General features: G+C 43.6%; 1 protein-coding gene and 1 long non-coding RNA gene across 3 annotated transcripts in view; one reads left to right on the top strand and one right to left on the bottom strand.

Annotated features, from left to right (window-relative positions):
* Rasgef1b (RasGEF domain family member 1B) overlaps nucleotides 1–26395 on the top strand; it is a 519799-nt gene that overhangs the window by 456241 nt on the left and 37163 nt on the right. The window lies entirely within an intron of this gene.
* On the bottom strand, nucleotides 3198–6521 carry LOC115031128 (uncharacterized). Its single transcript, XR_003836743.1, has 3 exons — nucleotides 6182–6521; nucleotides 5332–5574; nucleotides 3198–4624 (listed from the first exon to the last, which is right to left on the bottom strand). It is a non-coding gene; the product is annotated as an uncharacterized LOC115031128 (long non-coding RNA).

Below are 26395 nucleotides of genomic sequence, written 5' to 3'. Positions count from 1 at the left end.
AGAGAGGAATTGAGAAGAAGAGGGAGATGGGGAGACCTTGTATTGTTATCCCTCATCCTTTCCTTTTTAGAATCACGAGAGAATTGCTTATGTGGGGTTTTGGAATTACTCACAACAAGCCAGAAAAGAGAATGCGTAGCTCCTATTTGCTGCTAGAAGCCCACGTCCACATAGCTTTAATTGTTTCGCTGGCTGTATATTCTCTTCCCCTCCCCCTCACTCCATGGCTGCACAGCTGTATGGGGGCTCAATTTGTAATAAAAGTGGTTTAGCGCAAACCATACATACATAATGGTCTTTGATTTCCCCCTAGGTTTGGGAAATCTCTCTTAATTATCTGCTTATAGGGTTGGAATTTCTTCACCAAGTCTATCTTCATTTACTGAAGAGTCTCCAGAGTCCGCTTTTAGAGGATTTTTTTTTCAGAAGTGAAAACTGGCCCCATGCCTTCTTCACGTGGAGGAGGGGCAATGTGGAAATCAAGTTAACTTAAAACTTACTCCAGTGGGGGAGCCTCTTAAGAGAAGGTAGACTTGCTCACTTTAAGAAGGAAAGTTGGGAAAGCGGGAGTAAGAGAAGCAAGGAAGATTGTGTACGCCAGAGCACAAGTCAACAGCAAAGAACTAAGCCCATGCCCTTTAGCTGCGCATGCGCCGGGCTCCTGCTTTACCCAGTGCGGTAACACAGGCCTCTCTGCTCAAAGGAGAGAGGCAGGGGTAAAGAAGTACTGAGAAAATCTTGGCCATCTTGGAGGAGAGTCGCTGAAGCAAAAGTACTCATCAGAGGAATTCTCCTTAGGCTGAAGTGGCCCAGCTAGTGAACGCATGTGCGCGCGCACTCGCAGGCACGCACACATATCAGCCAAAAGCTTCCAGCAGCTCCGGAGGACTGGGGAAAAAAAGAAAACATGAGCTGGAGCCTGTTGTGTCCTCCAGCTCCAAGCGGCAGAGCTGATTACGGACCTGCACGTCTGAGGCTGAGGGTGGGCTTCCGATCGTTTTTTTTTTTTTTTTTTTTTTTTTTTTTGTAATCATAGTTTCTGTATAGGAAGAACGCTGTTGTTGAAGATGGGGAAGGGTCCCAAGCATTGTCTTAGGGCACATATTCATGCTTTGCTTGTGCATCTGAGCACCTGTTTTGGAACGAACTCTGGTCATCAGTGGGAGTGGCTGTGGGCATCCAAGAAAAGTTAGCAGAGATCTGTCATTTCTGCTGGGGAGGCTAGGGTCATAGGAACAGCAGCCATCTGCCAGCCCAGGTGAGCACACTGAAGTAGTAGTATTCTACTCCGCGGGGCAGATGTAGTTCTTGATAGATCTCTAGCTAAGACTTCGAGGATGAGTACCACAGCATGGGCAGACTTCTATGGGCCTGGAGGAATGTTCCAGAGCTTAGCTTCCTCCTTGGCTCATAAAATCTCCGGAGTGGGCAGGGAGAGACACTTTGCCCAGCTGTTCTAGTGACACGAATATGGTTTGTTTGTTAAATGGCTATAAATCAGGCTCCTTTATTCCTCCTCTAGGATCAAAACATTTTAGCAATTCAGAAGATATGTGTGGACCTGGCTTCCACTGTAAACACTTCCCTTTCTTAATGTATTTCCCCCAGTCTACAAATTAAGAGACCTGCCTTTGAAAGCCTGCAATAAAAACAGCCTTGTCAATTAGCTTTGATGGGATCACAGTGATAAGACATTAGTACACACTCAACAGGAGTTTGCAGATCCTTTATTGGCACATATGGGGAAATCCAAACCTAGAGGAATGAGTGACAGAGTCACCTGGCTGGAAGCCAGCCTGGGCTTTGCTTCTCAGCCTGAGCTCTGCCAACTGCGAGCCATAGCCTGGATCATTCCCTTCAGATGGCACCTGCTTTTTATTTTCTGCCCTTACAGTCAAAGGAGTAGCTGGCAGCCAAAGGGGCTGTCACATCCCCAGGAAGTGTGGTTTCCCTTTTTTTAGGAAATGACTTTTTCCTTCTGGCCAAGAGCACTGTGACCTTAAGTTAGAGGAAATAAAATAATTTTAAAGAGTCATCTTTCAAGATCCTATAAAAACGCCATTACCTAGAAGGCTGGCCAAGGCTTAGGATTAACCTTAGCCCTGTGAAGACAGCAATGAGCCAAGAAGTTGAGGCTCCTGGCAGCCCTGTTCTGCAAGTGACATTACTGATACTCACTTATAAGAAAGATTCCAGAATTTCCTTGACTATAGATACAGAAACTTCCTTAAACTGGAAGAAATTTTAACAATTATCTGTAGTGAAATAGCCCCAGAAAAGGGCCCATGACCATGATTAAAATCTGGAGCAGATTTCAGTTGAAACGTGTGTTTCTCGCTCCTAGCCAGGTCATCGCATCTGACAGACCACCTTAGTGAGTCCAGGGATGTGGCTTTTCCCGTTAAGACACGCCAGTGCAAATGAGGAAGTTAGAACCTAGGTCATTGTCCACTTGCCCTGATGGCTTCCACTGAGCCCTTGTCACGATCCAAGCATGGACTGAGTACTTCTGCTTGCTGTTTGAGATATTCCATTTTTTATAGAAGAAAAATCCGTGCACTCACTGGAAGCTTCTGCCTAGGCGTGGCATGTCACTTCGTAAAGTCACGATGACAAGAGTCTAACAAACCAGGGGACAACAGCCAGAAGAATCACAGTGACTGAAGAAAGTTCGAGTTCCTTCCATGAGATGAAACGTCACCCTTCGGAGAGCCCTTGGGAGGTGGTCAGGCCGTGGGGTGGGACTCTTATCAAATAGATTAGTGTTCTTATTCAAGTATTCTTGATTGCCCAGCTGTGTCCAAAACATAGCCTGAGAACTCCAGCCTTGGAAATAGGAGGAATAGGAAAAGGTATGATGCTCAGGTTTCTCAGTTTATAACTCATTACGGGTCCGTGGCAGATGTGCGTCCGAATGTTCATGTGAGCAACACGAACCACAAATGAGTATGTAGAACAATATTGCTATCTACAACAATGGGGCCACCACTTCAAAGTTCATTTCTCCTTTGGTATTAATACCGAGCTGTGATATAGGAAAAAAACACCTCTGGATGCTTGGATGAGAAACAAGAGGCAGAGTTGCTTTGAATCCCGGCAATGTACCCATACCACCCCAATCCCCAGCCCCGCCTCCAAATCTGCAGCCTTCCTCAGCCCCGCCCCCACCTACCTCCGTATCTGCGGCCTTCCCCTGCTAACCCTCCAACAGATGCGAACTGCCCCTCTCGCCCGCTTTGCTAACGGGCCAGGCAGCCTCATGCCTCATGCCAACACGCCAGCCATCTGTTATGTCTACCTGCATTGACAGAGCTGTTTATTTATTCAAGAAAGTACGTTGTGAGCATCTGTGGGCATTCAGTGCTACAAAGCAGGAGGCAGACTGAGCTCACAGAGATGGATGATGGACCCTTCTCTCATAAACCAGTGAAGACCAGTACACCAAACATGCATAGGACAAATCATATCTTAACATGTGAAATTGTTATGGGAAGTTTCACCAATGAGAAAAATTTTGTGCCTAGGGAGTCCTATGAAAGCATGGGAGGGGAGGACTGGGTTGAATCTTTGAAGGCCAGGTTGGGCGTATGGTGAGTACCTTGATAGGAAGGAAGGGAATACAAGCATGTAGTGTCTTACAGCTTGCGGCAGATAGCAGAGCCTCAGTCTCTGGGTCCCATGCGGGAGGAGCCTCTGATGCCTTAATACTTTTGTCGCAGCTAGGCATCAACTGGCCAGAGCAAAGAGTCATTTGCCACCCTATGTTAAGTTGGTGTCCCAACACTAAGAATGATATTTCTATAAATTCTGTTATTATCTTTGAATAGCAGAGTTAAATGCAATTGCTTCATAAACATTTAAAACCCTGACTTGACAGATGGCAACTTTAAAACATAGCAAGTTTTGGGCATGGGGATGTTGTTCCGCGGAAGAGGATTTGCCTAACAAGCTGGAGGCGATGGGTTCAACCCTCAACATAGCAAATAAATACATAAGTTAAAAAAAAACATAAAATATAACAAATCATAAGAATCCTTATTCAGATGTTTCTCATTAACAAAAAGAAGAACATTTTTGAAAAACATGGAAGGAGATTTAAGTCTTTCAGTGTATCCTTGGTGAGATAGCACAGGAAGGGATAATCATGTTAGCTGGGAAAATAATTTCATTCACTCATTTAACAAATATTTAGTGAGCCCTTATGATAAACAGGGCATCGGTCTATGAGTGGGGACGTTTCTGTGATCAAGGGGTGGAAATTTATGGTGAACTGGAGTCGGCATTTTACCGAGCACCCAAAGAAGGCAGCAGGGGAGGGGGGCTGCAAAGCTAAGGTGCACATGAGTGGAGGAAGAAGCAGATCTCATTCCCTACCGTGGCTGACCTTAGTAGACTTCAGTGGGCAGATATGCAGGGCTGTGGAGGATTTCCTTAAGGCATGGTGAAAGCAGCATACGGAGTTTGCTCTAGTTGCACTGTGAGAGGCAAAATGAGCTAGAAACAGAGCTGAGTGTAAAAAAGGATGCCCAAGCTTGATATGGTGGTAATCTCAGAACAGCCTCATTCACAGATTCAGTGTAAGGGCTGGCAGGAGAGGAATCCTCAGTTGTGTGCACTGGATACCCTGGGAGAATAGAATGGCGAAACAGGGCAGGCATTAGCTCAGAAATTTAGCCCAAACAAGCTCTGGGCTAAACAGATGACCCTCCCATCGAAGTGACACTGAACAACCGGGGAACTTCTGGCAGGTTGTTTAACCTCTCAGGGTTTGAATGACCCACCTTCAAATGTGAACGGCTCAAATTTAGGCATATAAATTTAGGCATATAGTAAGTATAGAGCCTAGGAGAGTGGCTTGCCAGTTGGTGGCTTTTTATTACCATGGCTAGGGCCACGTGGACAGGGAACTGGTTCATCCTGTATCTGAAGCAGAACATTTGAGCAGTGTTAGATCATAAAGATGTGCTCTTAGATGGAGCGCATAGACAGTAATAACAAATGCATGTTACCTACAGGATGTCCAGAAGACGTGGCGAATGGAACAACAGGGATAGAAGCTTTCCGTGAGCTCCTACATGGATTAATACTAAGACTATATCACCATTTATTCTTTGAGCATTTAGCTTAGCATTTGTGTACTCTATGCTTTGTGAAGTCTTAGCTTAATAGACTACAGTCTACAAATAAAACTATACTGCTTTATAAGCGAAGAGACCGAGAGTCAAGTAGCCCAGTCTATTCAGTCCCCTTGACCCCAAATCCCAAAGTTAATTGGCTCCTAATTTAGTTCACTCCACTAGCCCCCTTCTTATCACCTGTAGACATACATACCTACCATCTGCTGGCCTTGATGCTCTACTGTGGTCCTAAGGGAGTTGCCTCTGAGGGGAGAGCCTCCTCCAGGCAGAGGTTCAGAGCCGTTAGCAGATTGGAGCTTTTGCTTCGCCAGTAGGTCTCCACCAGTCTTATCAAGGCCACAGACAACTTCTACAGCTCCAGGAAGGTGATCGCTGCCTCTCCGGGTTTACTTTGCCTTGTTGCTGGCAATGTGGACCCAGCTTCCTGGGACTGGAACTTAATATAAATGAAGCATACCAACATGGGAGTTAAGGTGCTGGTTCAAATTATGGCACAACCCTAATTACCTGTGTGATCCTGGAGAACGTGTCATTTTCTTTGTGAGTTACTTTCTCTTCTTCACCGGCAGTCCTGACACAGTGACCCCAGGCTCAGATCAAACAGGAACACTAGGGTGCTTTGCAGAAGAAATGACAGTGTGCCCTGTGCACAGTCAGCTTCCAATCTCAGCTGCGGCAGTCCCATCCTCTTGTTGCTAAACTGGAGAGTGGCAGACTTGGGCCCCGAAGGCGCATGCGCAAAGCACCATGCGCCCCTCACTCTTGCTGGCCCATTGGTTGGAAACTTTAGGCTCCTACAAAGCCCATTTTAATTCTCCCCCCGCCCCTGCGGTCACATTGAGTCATTTTTGACTCAAGAAAGTGTCTCACTCATCTAGGGCTCTGCTTCTCTACCTTAATTTTAGCATTACCTGGGTGGATTACAGGTTTCTGATCGATCCCAAACATGCTCTCTTTAGAAAAGAATTAAGATAGCACTTTCTCCCTACACACACACACACACACACACACACACACACACACACACACACACTGTGACTCACTTGATGGTTTAATGTCTTCCATGTGAATAGCTTTGCCATTTGCCCATGAGCAGATTCTAGCAACAAAGGCTGCCAGGGTGTTCTTTCTTAATCATTTTCTGACCATCGTCGTCGTCATCATCATCATTGATGTGACATATTTGCTTTCAAAATTCCTTGGCGTGAATATGGCGTTTGTCAGCTCTAGTATGTGGGACGAACCTGCTATTATCAGAAGGAAGTCTGATGCAAACGTTCAGTGTGGAAGTTAGGGGAGCTTGATTTTGCCCCCCCCCCCTTTTTCTAAACCAACCCGTTTAAAATACTAACTCATCCCACAAAACAGCGACCCGAGCCTCGTTATCTGGCTGGCTCCTCACGCTGCCTCAGAAACAGGCGCGCGCGCGCGCGCGCGCGCGCGCGCGCGCGTGTGTGTGTGTGTGTGTGTGTGTGTGTGTTTCTTTCCCTTTAATGTCCAATCTGGCTGCCGAAGGAGACACCAAAATGCCAGCGCACTGGAGCGAGTAATCGGCATTTACTCCGGGCTCCAATGGGTCTTCCAGGCAGAAGGACAACTGGGTTGAATGAGTGGGGGTCCCTTTGCTTGCAGGCTCCGTGCAGTAGGCCTGCCAAACATTGCTATTCCAGCCCTGCAACCTGCGCCAGACTGTTAATGTCTTTATACTTATTCAAGTGTCAGAGAGTGCTGGCAGATGTCAGAGAGAATGGGAGGCTGTCAATAAGGAAATTACTTACATTCACGGGTGATGGCGGCAGGCTGTCAGGTAGCGTTTGAGGAGATGTCAAGCTGAAACGGAGGAAGCAAAGAAGAAAGAGGGTGACAGCAAACAGCGGCGGGTGAGGGCCCCCTTCTTTGAAAACCTGTTTGGAGATATTTTTCTCTTCCTTTTTATTTCTAGAGCTGAAGTCTAGATACAGTAGTCACAGGTCATGGGATAAACAAGGAGGTGTTTTCTATCTCTGAGATGGAAGGAGAACAGGGTGGCAGGGGCCCTTTTGTCTCTTGCCATGAGGCAAACAATCTGATTCTTTTCCTGATGAAGTAGGCATCGGTTTCCTGTGAGACGTGTGCTTTTCCATGCCTTACGTAGTTTGCTCTATAGCTGCTGCTTCTACCTATTGTATTGTAGGGGTGGTAAAAAGCTTTACTGAGGTGCCCGTGAGAATCTTCTATTTTAAAACACATTTGGTATGTCAGAGGGAGGAAACGACACCCCCTCTGCTGCACATTTTTAAGACTGAGTTTGACCTAATGGAAGGCCCTCTGTGTAAGCACAGGCTTCTCTCCGTCCTTGAGTGTGGTAAGGGTCACTGGAGACTTAGGAGCTGGGTTCTACTTAGAAGCATCTTAGCTAGAACTTAAGTGCCATTTCCTGTGGGCATACTCTTCCTTAGGTCTTTGTGTCTGAGAAGCTGTGTTCTCTCTCTCTCTCTCTCTCTCTCTCTCTCTCTCTCTCTCTCTCTCTGTCTCAGTCTCTTTCTTCACCCCCCTTCTCCCCCTTTCCCCTCCATTTCTCGAATCTCTCCCTCCCTTCTTTACATGTTGGGTTTGTTTGTTTGTTTTTGTTTTTTGTTTTGTTTTTTTAGACAGAGTCTTCTTGCATAGCATAGACTAACCTTAAACCACAGCCTTCTTGACTAAACCTCCTGAATGTTAGGGTTCCAGGCCTATGCCACCATACTTGGCCTATCACATTCCTTTAGCGGTTTGTGTAGCTTCTACTCATTCCTCCAATGTCCGTATCTGTGTGCATAGAAGAGGAGCGGCCTACATATCTGTTATCATTAATCATCACCCAGATACAATTGACTCTTAGATAGAAAGGTGACCCCTAGAGAATCCTTCTGAAAACCTGAGACCTTCTGTTTGTCTTTTATGATGAAAGAAAAACAAAAACACTACCACCATCACTTAACAACAATAAAAACTGACCTCTTTTGGAGAGAATACGCCACCCCCCCCCACCTTGGGGTTAACAAGGGCTTCCTGGAACTGCCTATACACAATGTCCCACATCTCCAGCTATAACATTTTAGAATTTCTCCTAGACGGTATCAAGAAGAGGAAGCTGGACACATTGTTTTATTTTGCTTTGCTTTGCTTTGTTCTCAATTAATCAAAGAAGAATCGATTTGTCAACTAATGAGAATCCCAGGGCTAGAGGTACCCATGAGCAGTAGCCAGAGGCAGGGAAATTGTGCACAGAATCCCTAGAAGATGCTGCTGACCTCATCTGAACTCTGGAGACAAAGCTGGAGCTTAAATGAAGGATAACGCTGAAGTCTAGACTTAACCTAGACAAAGAGACCCCTGCCCAGATTTCAGAGAGCCTCACCACATGGCCTCTCCCTCTTCCCCAGTAGAGGGGCATAGAGTTGGTGTTCTGGGTAAGCAAGTGTGTATGATCTACCTGCCTGCTGGTCTGGCTGTGTGCTCAAGGTTCCCAGAGCTCAGCCCTCAACCAGGTTGGCTCCAGTCGCGGATGGAAGGTACACAGGTTCTGGAGTGTCTTCTCAAGCTTTGAAGTGCTCTCTCTAAGGGCACATAAACATGCTTCTGCCAGAAAAACACGGCAGAACGTAATCCTGGTAGACAGGTCCCTCCCAAGAAACTCAGAGTTCAGGAAAGAGGACAGACTCACCAGGCTGCCTGCCTGTGTTGGTTTTTCTCCCTAAGCTGAGGCAATCAGGTTAAAAACCCTGCGAGGATCTTTGAAGTACCTTTTGCCTCTATAGCTCTAAGTTCCTCATCACTACTACACTGCCCTCGAACACTCAGGTACAGGCCACAGGTCTTTGTCTACTCGACCTCAATGCTATGTCTAGTTAGAAGATGATCCAGCCTAGGATTTGTGCTGGAAGGACCACTTAAGCAGTGGAAAGGACAGAAGAACCTGCCACATTAGAAGGTATCATGACAGAATCCAGGAGGGCTTTCCATTCCCCAAATGCCATTGTGTTCCAGATTGTTTGCTTGCTTTATGCTCTTCATCTTATGGAATAAAAGGATAGAATCTATCCAATCAGTATTTTTTTTTACAGCAGTGAAATCCTCAGTATTTCCCTATTCCTAATGTCTGACTATTGCCACTCTCAACCCTTCACCCAGTTTTCTGCTGGATTCTAGCCAGCAGCAATGGGAAACACAGCAGCAGTCCCGGAATCCTGGAATACCCTCTAGCATTTGTTACTGTCTTGGTGACTCACAGACCAACCATCCTCTAGCCCTATTTTCTGGGGGCAAGGATTGAGATTTTGAAATACTAAAGTGTTTAAGAGGAGCCTGGATTATAATCAGAGGTGGTTATTTCAGGATCTCCTGCTCTCTGCTAGGTCATGGATCTACTTGGAGGCCTTTACAATCTTACGTTGTAGCATCCTTTTTAATCCCAACTTGTATTGTATGTGTATGGGTGTTTTGCCTGCATGTGTGTCTGTGTACTACTTGTGTTCCTGGTTCCCATGGAGGCCAACAACAACAACAAAACCCATCTGACCCTTTGGAACTGGTTTTGTAGGCAGTTGTGAGTCATTATCTAGGTGCTGAGAATTCAACCTGGGTCTTCTGGAACATCAGCCTGTGTTTTTAACCGCTGAGCCATCACTCCAGTCCTCACAGTAACATCTTCTGTCTCTCCTCCCAGGTACTCATGAGCATGTATGATTTTATGTTTAGGTGTATAATGGCTTAAGTATATCACCTCTATAGTCTCTAAGGATCACAGAAACCATGTCTGTTTTTGGCTAGTATTAAGACCATTGCATCATGGGATGATAATAATAGATACACGAGTAACAGGATAATTTCATGCGTAGATAGATGAATCCCTATCTGTCTAACTCTACAGTTTCGGAGCTTTAGGTTAGGCAGCAAAATTGCTTAGGAAACTTAGCTCTGGGTGACAGGCTCTGAGAAGTACTGTGTAAGAATGCAATAGGAAGCTGTTCTACCCAACTTGCCGGAGTTGGAATCACAGCCACAGCACTTTTAGCAGATTCGACCTGTTTCTTAGCTTCTCTGTGCTTCAGTTTCTTTGTCTCCAAAGTGGAGCTAAGAGTAAATCTCATGTCAAACAGCGGGGAGGACCAGCAACGTGTTCATTCCATCTCAGAACACTGCACAGAACCTAGAACGCCTGCCCTTGTACAAGTGCTGGATGTGTAGAGAAGTGGGTGCTCCTGGTTAATCTTGTTCACGCACTACTGGGTGTCTGTGCTTATCCAACATCTTCAAGCCCTCTTCTGGTCTATTGGATAGATCATCCCGAAGGTGTCCACCATAAAGAACTCTAGGCCAGCTCTCAGAAAGGAAACACATCAAATCAGTCCATCTTGATATCTGTACTTTTTTATTTTTAGCCCTCCATGTTCAGAAAAGGAAATATCCAGCAAAGATAAATTATTTCTTTTAAACTCCAAACACGCATTACCAAAATTCCCCTTAACTGTTGTTAATTCTCTTCCTTTGGGCCACATCGTCTGCAGCCTTTGTTAATAACTGAGGTATGGACAGAGTGGTTAAGCCAGGTTCACATCATGCCAGGGTTCATCAAGGCTCTGGAAACTATCAGCCTTCACTTGTCTCATTTCTTAAACTAGAAAATACGAAGTGACACTAATTATATCCATGGTGGTTAAATGAGATAGATATAAATGTCTAACAACACTGGCAGATCACAGACACTTAAACAAGTTTACTAGAACACTCATTCCACCTCATTCCTCTCTACACTGCTCTAATCAGGCCAGGACCAACATCTGTCCTCTATACCTTCTCATCAATGACTCTCCATCCCCCCGGGGACCAGAGCACTTAGAGACCCTACCCTTTCCTCACGTTTCCTATGAATCCTCTAGGCTTAGGCAACAGAAGCCAAGGATCAGGAAATGCGGCAGCTGGCTAGAACATCTGGGTGGGAACTGGCCTTCCCTTGTGCTTCTGACTAGTTTCGGTTTTCACCAAAACTGGTCTGGGTTAGTTTTGACCTATATCAGTTTTCTTTGCTCATTTCCCAGGATCCTCCTCTGTCTCGTCTGCCGATGCCCTTGTCATGATCACAGAAGTATTCGAGCTATTTTCAATGTTTGCTTTCAAAACCCGGTCATACTGGTGTTATTGGTATGAAAATTCAATGCATTCAGAGTAGGCGCCACCCCTCCTTTTCCAGGTCAGGATCCGAAGGAAGACATAAGGAGGGTATCCGGTTGGCAGGGGCACAGAGACCTGTGGCCTGTGTATCACACTAGGCAAAAGGCAAGGGTTATGGCAAAAGTCCCATTCTTTTCTACTAGAGGATGCCCACATGAGAAAAGTCATAACCTCCAGTGGTAGATGCCCAGAGGCCAATAAATCAGTCACCAGAACTTCTGATTTTATTGATTTATCTATGAAGAACACCACCTCCTTTTTCTTATATAGAATTTCTCTCCCCCCGCCCCATTCTCTTGTAGGGCCTAAGAGATGCCTCTGAAGAGAAAAAAATTAACTTCCCTTTAATGTCATTACCTCAGTGTGAACAGGAGCTTCAGAGAGACTAAACCACACACGGGTGTGAACTTGGAACTGTTAAATGGAGCAAAACAACCAAAATCCAGGAAAAAGATGAGGAGATGTTTTCCTCTGAACCAGTTTTAGGCCTGAGTATGAGAAACATGCAAAGTTTCACTTCCATTTTTAATGAAACTAGAAAGAAACGGAACTCTGGGACCTACAACCACAGGGCTGGGTGAATACATTGAATAGTTTCTATTATATGTATATATATATATATATATATATATATATATATATATACATATATATATGTATGTATATACATATATATGTATGTATATACATATATATATGAACGTATAAAAATAATTTTAAAAATATTAGAAAATTTGAATCTGTGATATATTTACATAGTTCAAACAGGAAAAAAATGTGAGAAGATATCTTGTGGAAATTTCCCCTGTCTCTTCCTCTTACAGCCTTCCTCCTCCAAACAACCACTTTCCAGTTCCTTGTCTCACCCCAAGGTGCTTTATGTGTCACATGTATGTATGTATGTGTGTGTACACATATATGTAAATTTACATACAAATATACAGATCTCTCTCTTCTCTCTCTCTCATCTCTTACGGCATGCCATCCCCAATGTTTTGTGGTGAGCCTCCATTATACCCATAGGGTGATTGTTGCTGTGAACATCTCAGAATGTATTTATCAGTTCTATGCTAGCAGACAGTGAGTTAATGTTTGTTTCTCCTAATCTTTTCCCTTCACAGAATGGGTAAGTTTGTGTGTTATTTCACAGGACAAGAGGAGTGTATCTGTAGGCTCATGTCCTTAGTTGTCATCTCTTAATAGATACACGCCCCAGTCACATATGGTGCCTACAATGGTTCCAATGCTAGAAGGCTTAGGCGGAAGGGTCAAGAGTTCCAGGTCAGCTTGATCTACAAAATAAGTTCCAGACTAGCTTGACGTGTACAGCGGCATCCTGTCTTAAAACCAAACAAACAAAACAGCAAAAACGGGCCTTCCTTCATAACCCTTCACAATACAGAAGATTTTTACCAATCTCAGGAGCAAACAGTAAGTTTGGGATTTACTAGTTTGCTGTTAGGAACGAGAGTGACGTTTTTCTTCTGTGTGGAAGCCTCTCAGATACAAAGGGCAGTTTCCGTGCTTTATGGGTTTCCCGTTGGGTCATTTATGACTTTCACTTCATTCAGGTTGTCAGTAAGTGTGTAGGCCACTTCCTGAGTGGAAGGCTTCCTTAGGGGAAGGTGGCCAATTTCTACCGCCTTCGTATGCGAGTTGATAGGTGTCCTATGGTGGAATAAGTACACTTGCTTATTCTGTGGGAAGACTTGGCTCAGGTTGAGTTGAGATGCAGCCATCCAGAGTCCTAGCTTTTCCTCCCTATGGTTGCAAATTGTGTAGTGCTTTTGAAGTAACCAACTACAACTGAGGGAAAACCTGAGGGTTTTTTCCCCCTTAAGCCCATTAGCTTCATAGCAGGCATTTGGTAAAAAGAAAAAAAGCCAGAACTTGAAGGGAGGTTGCAATCATCTCCATGCCGAAATTCACGTCTTGTTGAGAAGTTGTGAGCCAGGCTGTCTGTCTAACACTGAGAGCGCTAACAGAAAAAATTTTAAAAAGACCTCTGACTTTGTGGGCTCCAAACTACTCACTGTCTGAGTTATACATGAAAATGACCAGGCAAGATTTACCAACCCTTTGTTCAAGCTTAGAGCTGTCATTCAGGAGCAAGTGTTGTTAAAAACTCTGTAGATGTTCTCTAAGTGAAGCCACAGCTGAAAAACACCGGCCTGGCCATACCTTAGAGAAAGCGAGGAAGCCACAGCGTGTTGGGAAAGGGAAGTGGTCGTGGAAAGTTTGATAATGTCTAGTAGGAACTACGTAACGTTGACTTTAAAACATTCTCACCACAGTGTTCAAGTGAACAGCAATAAAACCCAAGACCTACCTTCAGATTTATAGAGGTTGGGTGAACAATTAAAAAATAACAACAAAAAAAAGAGGAAAAATACAGGATAATCTGGACAAGTGGTCTAGTTTCTTGAAGAAGACTTAAAATATTCTTGGGGATAGTTTTGAGGATCACTCAGAAAATTTAAATATGTAGTAGAAATTAGATGATAAGGGGCTATTATTGGATTTTCTTCGGGGATAATATACTGTGGTTTATATATAATAATATACTTATTTAGAAGATACAAGCAAGAGTCTTTGAAGGATGTTTATAATTTTCAAATAGCTTTTCAGCAACACAAAGTGAAGTGACACAGAACAGGAAGAGACACCTTACTCTGTAGTCCACACCAGCTTGAACTCGCAGTCATCTCTTGCCTCAGTGTTCAGTCTCCAAGTACTGGGGTTACAGGTGTTTAACATCATGCCTGGCTAGTCACATGCTTTAAAATAACTGTGTGTGTGTGTGTGTGTGTGTGTGTTGCTTTATGAAATAGTCTGTTTCTCAATGTGGCCTCAAACTCTTTAAAGAGCCCAGGTTAACCTTGAACCTCTGATCCTCCTGTACCCTCCTCCTGAGTGCTGGGGTCCCCTGACTGCTAAAAGACTCTGGAAGAGGCTGAGGTGTGAGGCACGGGAGAGGCTGCTTTATAGCTGCGATGATGATATTTAATTAACTCCCATTTATTGAGTTTCATTTTCCAGAGTTTGTGCTAATGAGTTTGGATGCATCATTTAACCTCAGTTCCAAAGCACGCATCAGTGTCGTCTTAGATGTGGAGGAGGCTTAGACACGAAGCTTGAAGTGACTGGGATTTCGTTCAAGTCAGCTCTGAGTGGGGGTTTTGTACAGGTTCTTCCTCTTTCCATGGTGGGCAATCCTGATCATTGTGCAACATTGTCTGCCCCAACCTCAGGGGAAAGCACACCAGTGTTTGTTTCGCTTTTGGTATAGCTCTTGTTTGAAAGTCGGACAATGTTTGTGTGTCTGTTCTATAAACTCTGCTTGTGATACAAAATGCACGCTCTGTGGACTAAGGTCTCTTTGGGTCCAAAACTTGTCTCTGTTGTTAGATGTTGTTTTTATTCAATGAAGTAAAACTTCCCACTTCTTCACTTTCCACTTCGATGATGATGGAGATAACACTAGGTGTTGTATATAAAATTTACAAAGTTAAGAACATATATTAGGAAATCATGCAACAAAAATGTTCATAAATATTAGCTATGCTCTCCACCTTTCTTTAAATTTAACTTGAATGTCCTCAGAGAACGCTAACTTGTACAGGGAAAAATCCTCACGATAAAGGGATTGCATTACTGGGTCCTACAAGCATGTTAACTCGTCACTAGGGATTATAACATTGAGTCCTCAAAATCTACTATAGAATTCAATTGATGTGCAGAAAGTTATGTTTGTTAGTGTTAACTGTTGTAATCTAATAGTCTATGGCAACTATTTAAGGATTTTATGTAGCAACTGAAGATTAAGGTATTGTCAGTAGATTTCCAAAGGTGGGCGAAGGGGCTGCAGAGATGGCTCAGTTTCCAAAGGTGGACAAAGGGACTGCAGAGATGGCTCAGCAGTTAAGAACTTGGGCTGCTCTTGCAGAGTACCTGAGCCCAGTTCCCAACACCCACATGGTGGCTCACAACTCCTGTGACTCAAGCTTCATGGATCTGATACACTTCATTGTCATCTGAGGGTACCGGCATGTACATACACGTAAATGAAAAATAAAAATAATAAAACTAAAGGACAGAAACAGCAGTTATTAGCACTCTATCTGTGGGCTCTGAAAGTTCATCCTGTGTATGTAGAATTGTCTGAGGAAAGCCTTAGGCAGGTTCGTTCCCCCGCAGGTAAATAATCTACTCATTTGAGTTATTATGTATAGAAAATGTAAAAAATAAACTTGAGGATTCAAATTGCTTAAACATAGTGAACTCTTGTCCATTGTGAAGCAAAGGAAGGACTCGGCTGCCTATCACACCAGACTTGGGAGATGCTCTGACCTTGAAGTAAATCACATGAGTGTCTGTCTGTGAGGAGAGATAGCCATCGGATAGGCTGAAGTTTAGCTTGTCTCAGAATGCAGCTGGGCCAGAAGCAGGAAGAGAAAATGGGAGGTCTCCTGAGAAAAAAAGGAAGAGGCCAAGGCCTTGATATAGGCATTGAGATCAAGACCCTGGGCTTTCAAGAAAGGGGAGTGGTCAAGAAAGGGGCGTGGTCAGAAGGGAGAAAGTGATGGGAAGTTCTGCTGGGAAGAGGGGAGAAATCTTCTAATGCAAACCATGGAATTGTCAGACCACAACTCTGTGCCTTCATAACATTGATCATCAAGCCCTCTCTAGAGCCTGACCATCCTAACACACAGGGCTTAAAGCAGAAAGAGATCTCACCCCAGCGTAGTTAGCAGAGGGCTTAGCACGTGGGCACAGGGCAAAGGCACCCAACGCGTGTCTTTGAAGCAGCGGGTATAGTCTGGCCCTGGGTACCTCTCACCTGAAGCCAGCGGGTGATCCATGGTCCATTTGATCTATAATTACTTCAGGCTTATGGAGAGGTTGGTCAAGAAGAGAGGAACCATTCAGGGAAAGTAAATTTAGGCTTTAAACATAATATATAAAAAGCAGTAATATTTTAACTCACTAATTAAACATGGAGCACCTACTGTATGGTTAGCATTGTTGTGGCATCAGAGCAGAGTACAGAGAAGGTCATTGCTAGTCTGTGCCTTTTCTAGTTGTTTATAAGATTATATTACTATACATCCCCACCCTATTCTCTCTTCTCTCCTAGGCTGGCCTTAATTTGCCTATAAATGATAAATAGGTATGTCTTGAACTTCTGGTCCTCCTGTGCTTCAGTTTGTGAGCACTGGAGGTGACATCAAGAACTTTCCACATGCAGACAAGCGCTCTGCCAATCGGACTCCATCTCTACCTCAAGATTTTTACTCAATCTCGTTCTAATAGAAGATCAAAAATAGACTTATAATTTTAGAGAGACTTAATATCCTCCAGGGATCCTAAAGTGCTTTCCATACTTAACAATGGAGTCAGATGACCCTATCCTGACACAATTCACTGCTCACTCCGTCTTATACTTCTGAAAGATGAGCAGCGTTCCCAGGCTAGCCGAGGACAGCTCTGGTGAGTACATCTCTGTCCCAGGAGTAGGCGTCTCCGTGAGGACAGCTTATCCAGACCTCTGATGCTGTCTGCCTTGCTTTCCTGGTCATTTTATGATGAACAGCCACCTTCTCTGTTTTTTCCCCAGTGGTTTTTATTAATGCCTGACCTACAAATGCTTTTTAAACAATGTCTCAATTTAGGGAATCAACCCACATCTAAAGGTTTTCCCTAGTGCCACGAAGGAGACCCTGTAGTAAAGGCTCCGGATTCAAGCCTGACAACCCTAGTTGATCCCCAGAGCTCACATAGTGGAAAGTACCAACTCCCACAAAGTGTCCTGTGTCTTCCACATGAGCAGCGTGCCAATACCCCCTCACTGATGTAAAATAAAGGAAAAAATGGTTTGGTTTTGATCTTTTAAGGCATGAAATTCAACATTAAGACCTGGCTGGTCCCAGGCCCAGCAGGGCAGTTGGTTACCTGACTGGCATGGAAATCAACTGGATCCAGGGCCAATGTTACATTATATCATCTCTCACAGAAATTGTATCTTAACTGTGTTTTCGCCAGCCCAAAGCAGGGATGATCCTGTGCCTTTGTACAGTAAGTGTGAGTCACCTGCTGTCGTATAGAGCTGAGCTGTTCCACTAACATCCCAGAAAAATGCCCCACCCTGCCAGGCATCCTACAATGCTAGTTAACTGACCTGAACATCAGGGATGTAAAGAGTAGGAAAGTTGCTCATTCACACCCAACTTACCTGACATGGGTATTTGTTGTCCCCCTCTGTGTGTGACCAATGTCCTTGCAGCTATTAGGTAAAGTATTTTGGACAGACCCCTAGCTTCCAGCAACCAAAAGCTAAATGTGTCATCAGATACCATTAAGGGCTATAGTAGAATTTCTCTGTTCCAACATCTTGTTTATTGGTAGCCTTGGATCTTGGAAAGCCTTCGATGTTCTTGGATTGTCTGGGACCATGTTTAGGATTTACCTTGTTTGGATACTATGAAAACTTCACTGGACTGCTATCACACTGGGACATGGGGTTTGGAATAATCTAAATTTGTGTCTAGAACATTGTGGTTTATATTTGGCTGCAAAATATACTATCAAACCTCTGAGGTGAGAGGCACGGTTTTGTTTTTGCTTTTTGTTGTTGGGCATGGCCGGGGCCATCAGGAAAAGTGAGAACAGATTCCCAGACGTGGATGGAGAGTCTCAGGAACGTCAGTGTAACCAGGCAGACGTGGGCTCAGAGACAGGCTTGCCCTTCTCGCAGATAGCAGTCGGGCTGGGACTAGTCTGTCCCTCCCGGGCCTTCTCAAGCCACTCAGCTATTGAAGAGCTCATATCTCTCACTAACACCTATAGATACAAGGCAGTATTTATTTGAGAGAGGATTGTGTAGCTCAGTTGGCAGAGTGCTTGCCTGGCATGTTTAAAACCTTGGGCTGCATAAAATGGCCATGGTGACACAGAGCCGCAGACCTAGCACTGGGAGGCAGAGGTAGGAAGATTTGGTGTTTATCATCAGGCTGTGTATTGAGTTGGAAGCCAGCCTAAGCTACATGAGACCTGTCTCAAAATGAAATGCAAGTAAACAAAGAAATCAATCAATCAAACAAACACGCAAAAACAAATAAAACAAAAAAAGCTAGTCTTCAGAGGAGCACTATTTGCCAGTGGCGATCTTTCCCTTCCGTGCGGAACTCTAAGGATCTGAGACAGTTTTCTCTAAGCTGCTTGGTTGTGTTTTGTTCTAATTTTACTAGAGTTCTTTTGAAACACTGCCAAGGACTCTCCAGAGCTCTCTAGAACAAGCTCTAGAACTACTTCTCTCCAGAGATCTCTGAAACAAGCTCTGAAACCAGCGTTTGGGCAAAGGCCCACTACCATGTTATTTTCTCCCAAAGCACTGGTGCCTAGCAGACCAGACATTTCTACTTCCTTAAGATGTGGATGACTGCTCCCGGCTTTGGAGGGAAATTTGTTTCATTGTTTTGTAATTTTCAAATCATGTGTGTGTGCGTGTGCGTGTGCGTGTGCGTGTGTGTGTGTGTGTGTGTGTGTGTGTGTGTGAGAGAGAGAGAGAGAGAGAGAGAGAGAGAGAGAGAGAGAGAGAGAGAGAGAGAGGGAGATTGAGAGAGAGGCCAAGGTTCACAAGCTCAGATGTATGTCCTTGCCTTCCATCTTGTTTGAGACACAGCCCCCCTTCCCTCTGCATACAAAAGGCTGATTGGCCTGAGAGCTATTGGGGACTCCTGGGTCTCTCCTTGCCATCCCTTTGTTGGAGCAGTGGGGTTGCTGGTGTGATTTGCTAAGTCAGGCATTACAAGGGTTCTGGGGATCCAAGCTCAGGGCTCCATGCTTAAGAGACAAGTCCTTTACCCACTGGCCCTTCTCCATAGCCTGGTTTCCATAGAAAGGGGGTGGGGTGAGTGGGAAAAGAGAGAGGTGGGGGAGGGGACAGTGAGAAAGAGACAGAGAGACACAGAGGGATAGAACTTTTCCTGTGATGTCATGAAACACAGCAGGCCCCTTGAGTGTGAGGCTTTCTTTCCTCAAGTTTGCTCTTCTGACACATTGTACAGGGTTGGCTTCCACAGCGATTTGTCTCATTAAGAGAAAGAACAAAACTCTTATTCATTTTTATTTTGTTGTGTACCCTAAACGGAAAGGTTACGGTTAGCTTTAAAGTGAGAGGGGCTAAGGCTAACCAAACAACCTCTATTTAGAGATGTTTTCATGACAGCATGTCCTAGTTCAACTGTTTTGGAGGAAAATGGAGCTTGCTAGTGTTTTGGACATCCGGAACAAAAACTGGGCTTATGACTTGTAACAGCTGGTGTTTGACTTTTTAACCAGGGTATTTCGGAGAAGAATTTGTTGTGAGTTTTTATAAAAAAACAAACAGAACATAAGGCACATGTTTTGTTTATCTAGGGGACTTCGTCTAGACTGGAGGGAGAGTTTTTGTCTTGCTGTGAGAGGTGTTAAATTCCTACTTGAGGAGAGAACACCTTAGGTCTCCTCAGATTCAGTTCCGTCAGCATGTAGAGGATCTCTTAACTCACAGGGCCGTGGTCTGGCTTAGAAAACTTGTCTTCTCTTTTGTCCTCACTTTTCTCAAGCTCTACTTCGGTGACAGCCATGTCCCTCCCATCCATATGCTAACCCCAGCACACCTCCTTCGCTGTTGGAACAGATCTCAAGTGAACGCACCCTTCCACACTTGGGGAGCTGGAGTCAACTTCCACTTCTTCCCACACTTGACCACTCTTCAGAGACAGCTAATTAGAGACAATTGTGTGGGTAATTGTAGATTCTAAAATTATCACCAGTTAATTCCAGGCCTTGGAAATGTTCATCATATGCTAATCGTGTGACTGTGAGAGATTTGACTTTTAAGCAGGTTTCAGTTAAGAATCCAAGCTTATTCATGTGCTAACTGTGTGTCACAGTGCCCGTTGTCGCAGAGTGGGACCCACACAGTCACATCAAGATGCAAGAGGCTTGATAAGTCACACAAGAACCATCATAATTCTTTAACAAACTTATGTCATGCGCACTATCATTGTACATGGTCTGACGCAGTACAATTATCTGGATAGTGTTAGGCATTTTATAACTGTGATTGATCTGTAAGTAGAAACAAAATAGGATAAATTTATCACTTCATGAGTAAACATTGTGTTTAAATAAATTTAAAAGTTTACAGTTATGTAATATAGCTATATGGAAAAAGATCTAACTTTGATGATAAATTCTTCTATTTTTTAAGGACTTTACACAAAAAAAGAGTATTCTTTTACCTACCAATGGAATGGTCATAATAAACACACTGTCAAATCTGCGAAGTCTTTCTTCATGAGAAGAATTGAATTCTTCCGATTAAGTTAAAGCTCTACTGGCCTCCCATACCCAGGCTCAGCTGGACCCAGAAACAGGCATTCTCTCAGCCATCCAGAGAAATGCAGATGAATTCTAGGATCTGTTCCTTGTGAGTGAGTGAGTGTGTGGGATTGTGTGTGTAAGGACTTGTGTGTGTAAGTGTATGACGTGCATTCAATGCTGTGCTTTTCCATACATAGAGTCATCCAGAAGTACTGTGTGGATGTTGGTTCTACTACTGAGATGATGTTTATCCACATGTCAGAATGAAGATTTGGGTATTTTCACAGATTTAGTATCACAGAATCATCTAGAAGTCAGTGCTTTAGAGAAACTGTTTAGTTGATTTAAAAGGTGATGTAATGTTGTGATTGGCTATATGACTATAAGGGAGATGAGTTCTTAGGTATGTGCTTTTATAACAACAGCATTTGCTAATTGAAGAAGCCCTTTGACCACCTTAATTTTGTGAGGTCTAATAGATTAACTAAAAAATGATTTCTGGTAAGGTATTAAACAGTCCATCCTTTTATTGCCTTAGACATTAAATAAGAGCATAATAATATTAACAGTATTAGTAATATTTAGAAAATTTCAATGTGTCAGCAGTATCTAGAAAATTCTTTGTCATTTCATCAAGAGTCCTTAGTTTACACTATCTGTCCTCAGCATTTGATGACAAGTTTTACACCTATAATGTCAAGGTAGCCCTCCCAGAGTTGGCCCTGCAGGGATAATAATTAGCAAGTCAAATCAGGTAGCACTTGAAGTCCTGAGTTATATTCGGGTCTTGGACAACTCTAGCTTTGCTATTATCATTCATTCTCTCTGGGACTCGATTTCTTCATCTCAGAAATGCTTTGATTGGTGGCATGAGGATAGGAAAGATTAGAAGAGATAAAAATTAATATTCCTTCCAGCTCCAAAAATTGTCTTATTCTATTATTCATTTCTCCTTTCTTCCTTCTTACTCTGTGTTCTAGGACATAGAGTGATCATTAGTTAAAAAGGAAGGGACCTTGTAGAAAAATTACAAAGCTTATTGTGAAAGGCTGAACGTTATCTCAAATATAAAACTCTCTTGTCATCCCTGGTCTCGAGGAGAGTTTGATGTAGTCCAGGACATGTGATATCCTGTCTCCAAATAAAGCAACGTAAAAGTATTTTCTTCTTAATTCACTTTAAAGTCAACTCCTTCAGAAGAAAACAGACAAATCTTGCCTGCATAGAAGTCACAAATAGAGAAATATACCTGAAATGTCCAATGATGAATATCCATCTGAGCTCATGCACGGTTACACTGCAGCTCAAAGTGTTGATGCACTTTAACCCATGACCCATGTTTATTAGGTGTTTCTTCCTCAGCACAGAAAAGTATGCTATTGTTTATTGCATGATCAACAGAGATGCCTGCTCTGTGACCTTGTGATCATGTCAAGTTACATCAGCTTTTACTCTATATAAAGAGAAACATGTCTTGTGTCACATGTAGCTACTCTCTATGGATATGAATTGGTATGTGTAATAATTATGCTTATTAAAGGAAATGTTTTGGTAGTTCTTGTCTATAGTAATTTTTAGAATTTTTACACGTCCATAAAGGAATTGAAAAAAACTATCCTTTGCAGAGTGGAATTTCCCATGCCGCTGTTACATTCTTTGTGGAACATTAGGGCCTTTGAGATAGAGAGCTGCAAGGGCCAGGATCTGGAAGAGACAGTTTCTGAAGTGATCTTCTGTATTCAAGTCCCTCCTCATAGGGACGAAGTCTTCCTTCGCATGCTCTCAGAGAATGAATTGCCTATCTTCTATCATGGCTGCTGTCACACTGAATGGCTCTCAGTGCCCTCCCTAAGGCAGTTCAGGAGATGGGGAAGCATTTTACAAACTGACACATGTTGGTAAGTGTTGAGATGCCTGTTCCAAGGCCACCCTGGCCATTTGTCTGAACACAGAAGTTTCCCCAAAGCAGCAGGGCTCATTTTATAGTCATCAAAGGATTTGTGGCCCTGAGCAGGGAGTTAGAATCACAAGTAAATAAATTTTAGATCCTGCCTTCCCTGCCCTTCTTACTGTGCTCCAGGGATGTGAATGTTTGGAGCCCCCCTGCCCCACATCTTTGAATTTCTATGAAAATAGAATACAGGATTCCAACCTGGCCATGCTCTAAGCTAGGTTGGTCACAGGCAGGCTTTCCTTAGGTCAAAGCGGGAAGAGGACACAAAACCAAAGCACGCCAAGCTAGACCTCCTTCCCCTTCTGTTGTAGGTCCTCAGACAATAAGGGGTGGAAAGGCATGGAGAGCAACAGTGAAGAACAAGGAAGGAAATAAGGGATTTTCTCTAGGGTCTGGAGCCAAGCTCTTATCATTGCCCCAAGACCTTGGCACAGCAACTCATCTTTCCGTTGCTATAGAGTAAGAGTGAGAGTTTAAAGACAGAGGGCCCCAGGGAGGGAGCTTCGTGATCTCCAGTATCCTGGTCACACAACTGCAGTGGTTCTCTCTTTGTGGTGTGTATGAGTCGGGGGGTGGGGGGAGGGGTGTTACACTTTCTTCCTCTCTTTAAAATCTGTTTGTTGTAAACTAAGAAAGGGCTTTCCTTTCTTTAACAAGTAGTGGTTCATCTGTGAAATGCTGTAGATTTCAGAGTTTTTTTTTTTTTTTATTATGCTTTGCCTGTTGAAGAAGAAAAGTATTGTATTTGTATGTCACCAAGAAGCTCTTTGAATACTCTACAGGTTAAGAAGCAGTAAAGTGGCATTCAGAAAGTACTGGGTGCAGTTTGTCAATGGCTTATCTGTTCATTCTCCATGACTCTGCTGTATAAAATTCTCACAGTCTTTCGTCAACATGAACGACAGGCCGTGTACAGCATCCTTGCCAAGTGGGTTTAGGTTTACCCTCCTTGCTTTTTAAAGCTGGATGAACAGGCCGTGTGCAGGCTCGCTGATGAACAACTTGGGCCTTTGTTTCTTTCCATGTACCAACCGGAGCTCAGGTTTCATATCTTCAACTGCGCAAACCTATATTCCAGAATGACTGAGAGAACAATAATTGTCAAAATGTAGAAACACCAAGGAGTTACATGGCTATTTCATAAAGCCCGTACAGACCTTTATCAACCCAGGCTATCAGAAGTCTCCAAAGGAGAAAAGTTATTCACAATACTACCGAGCTGTAAAGTCTGGGAACCTCAATAAAGATGGGTCTGGGCCTGGCAAAATGGTTCCAACTTTGCAATAGTGGCACTTCTATCTTGAGGGCAACCAGCAGCTGTCTAATTGAACCTAAGGGCTTCTCAGTAGGAAGGACCTTATGCCTGGTACTATGAGCCTAGCCAAGAACCCATGTCTGGAGCAAGTCATAGCCTCTAGAGAAGATCCAACTACAATCACTTTGCTCAACTAATATTTCTTCCAACCATATGCTAAATATCTATCCTTACTCCCATAGATAATTACCAGTCCTCACCCTCATCAGATAGACTTCATTGTTTGCAGTAGATGAATAATATGGCAGAGGTCCTCAAACAACCAAAATGCAGGAACAAATGACGAGGTCCCCAGCTCACCTGGGACACCTCGCACCTAAGTCTTGGGGACCATAGCGGAGGAGGAAACAGAAAGCTTGTAAAAGCCAGAGGACCCGGGTGACTGCTGTGAAACACTGTCTTCTACACAACAGGAAGCCTGCACTCATGCACTCTCAACACTATGGCGACCCACACGAGACCATACAAATGAATGTGTTAACATGGATGAGAAAAATGTCACAAGGCCCCAGTCTAGAAGAAAAGCTACAGGCAGTCCATGAGTGGCTAGGGAAGGAGGTTAGGCTTAGGTTTCTCAGTCCTGAGGGGTTAGCTGTGAATGCTCGCATGTGGACACTAATTGGACTCTACAGATTGTTGCTCTCTCCTCTCTGTGTATAATATAATAATTCTTCTATAATAATAGACAAGGTCATGAACACAGGCTGGGGGTCAGGAGGAGTTGGAGAAGGAAGCAGGATAAGTGGAAATAATATAAATGCAGTATACTCACATATGAAGTTCTCAAAAATAAACAGAAGAAAGAGAATTCCAAGCAAGAGCTGCTAGTCTGATTCAGATACATACCTGCAGCATTTCCACTGTGCTGACTTTATAATACGCTCCCTACTCCATCGGCCTTGGATACCTGCAGCGTTTCCACGGCATCGCCTTTATGATACGTTCCCTTACTCCTTTTCTTCTTTGATCTTGAGTGGTGTTCTGGCGCCTCATTTTCTTTTACCTCAGGAGGTTTGATATTTGAACATGGTTCTGTTTTCATTTTCACTTAAGGTTCAGAGGCCTAAATGAGATAGCAAGTTGTAACTAATTGAATTAAACTTGCATCTATTTTAGGCTAATAATAATCATTGCACTGCGAGTAAACAGCTTGTTTCTAACTTAAATGCACATCTTAGACTTTTAAACATCCTTCACAAACTCACATGAGTGATTATTGCCTTACTGGAACTGGAAGAACGAGAGCCCTGGATTCAGGATATGTGGCTTCTTTATTGTCCTGAGCCTCATTCCTTCTTGTCACAGTGTAAGTAATGGTAGCTGCCTCTTGTGGCTTATGTGATTAAACATAACACAATCAGATGTAGCACAGATATGGTAAGCCATTCAACAGTGGGTAAGAACGAGTTGATGACAGCGATATATGCTAACATGGATAGATTATCAAAAAACAGAAGGCTGGAGAGATGGCTCGGTGTTTAAGAGAGATTGTTGCTTTTGCAAAGGACAGGAGTTTAAATTCCAGCAGCCACATCAGGCCGCTTACTGCTCACAGCCCTGTAATACTAGCTCCAGGGCATGGAGTCTTTTTGGTCTTTGTAGGGACCCATACTCATGTATACACACACACACAAACACATGTAAATAAATCTAAAAGAGAGAAGAAAGAAAGCTAAAAACATGTATGTTGGGTCACTATGATGGCTCAGCGGTTAAAAGCACTTGCTATGGAAACCTGACCCTTGTGTTCCATTCCTGGAACTCAGAGCGAAACTTCCAAAAGTTGTCTTCAGGCTTCCACACCCATGCAGTAGTGTGTGCATGCGTAAGTGTGCGCGTGTGCCTGTGTGTGTGTGTGTTTGTGTGCGCGCGCGTGTGTACGTGGACAGATACTGGCTCTCTCACACACATTATGCACACACACAACAGTAATAAATAAAACAAAGTGAACTATTTATAACATCACAAGCTGAAGAAAACATATCAGTAGAGATTGCACATTGACATCTATGTAAATAACTCATGGGACCCGTCAATCAATAGCATCATTGTTCCGAAAAGGTGGGTTGAAAAATACTCTGAATATAGCATGATGTAAGCTGGGATTTTTCTTTGGAAATGAAAGTGCCAAAAAAGAAAGGAAGTTGGACTTGTACCATTCATGATGATACTTGCACTTTTGCACACATGAGTATTAGAAGAGGCATAGGACAACCTTTCCTTACATAGCTATACAGTCCCTGTGTGATGGAAGTGCAACACAGGTCACTATCCTTCAGCGCTGGAATGGGATTCTACTCCGAGGACTCGATTTGCCTCAACGTGACTGTTGAGTTTACTAATATTTACATTTTTATGTTAAACGTGTGTGTGTGTGTGTGTGTGTGTGTGAAGTTGAAGAATTCAGTTCTTTCCATTCACTGTGTG

The sequence above is a fragment of the Mus caroli genome, unplaced genomic scaffold (assembly GCF_978045245.1).
Source record: "Mus caroli unplaced genomic scaffold, Mus_caroli_1 scaffold_4, whole genome shotgun sequence".
In the NCBI taxonomy this organism is placed as follows: Eukaryota; Metazoa; Chordata; class Mammalia; order Rodentia; family Muridae; genus Mus; species Mus caroli.
Note: the sequence above shows the minus strand (reverse complement) of the source record. Positions and strands in the feature narration are given on the sequence as shown.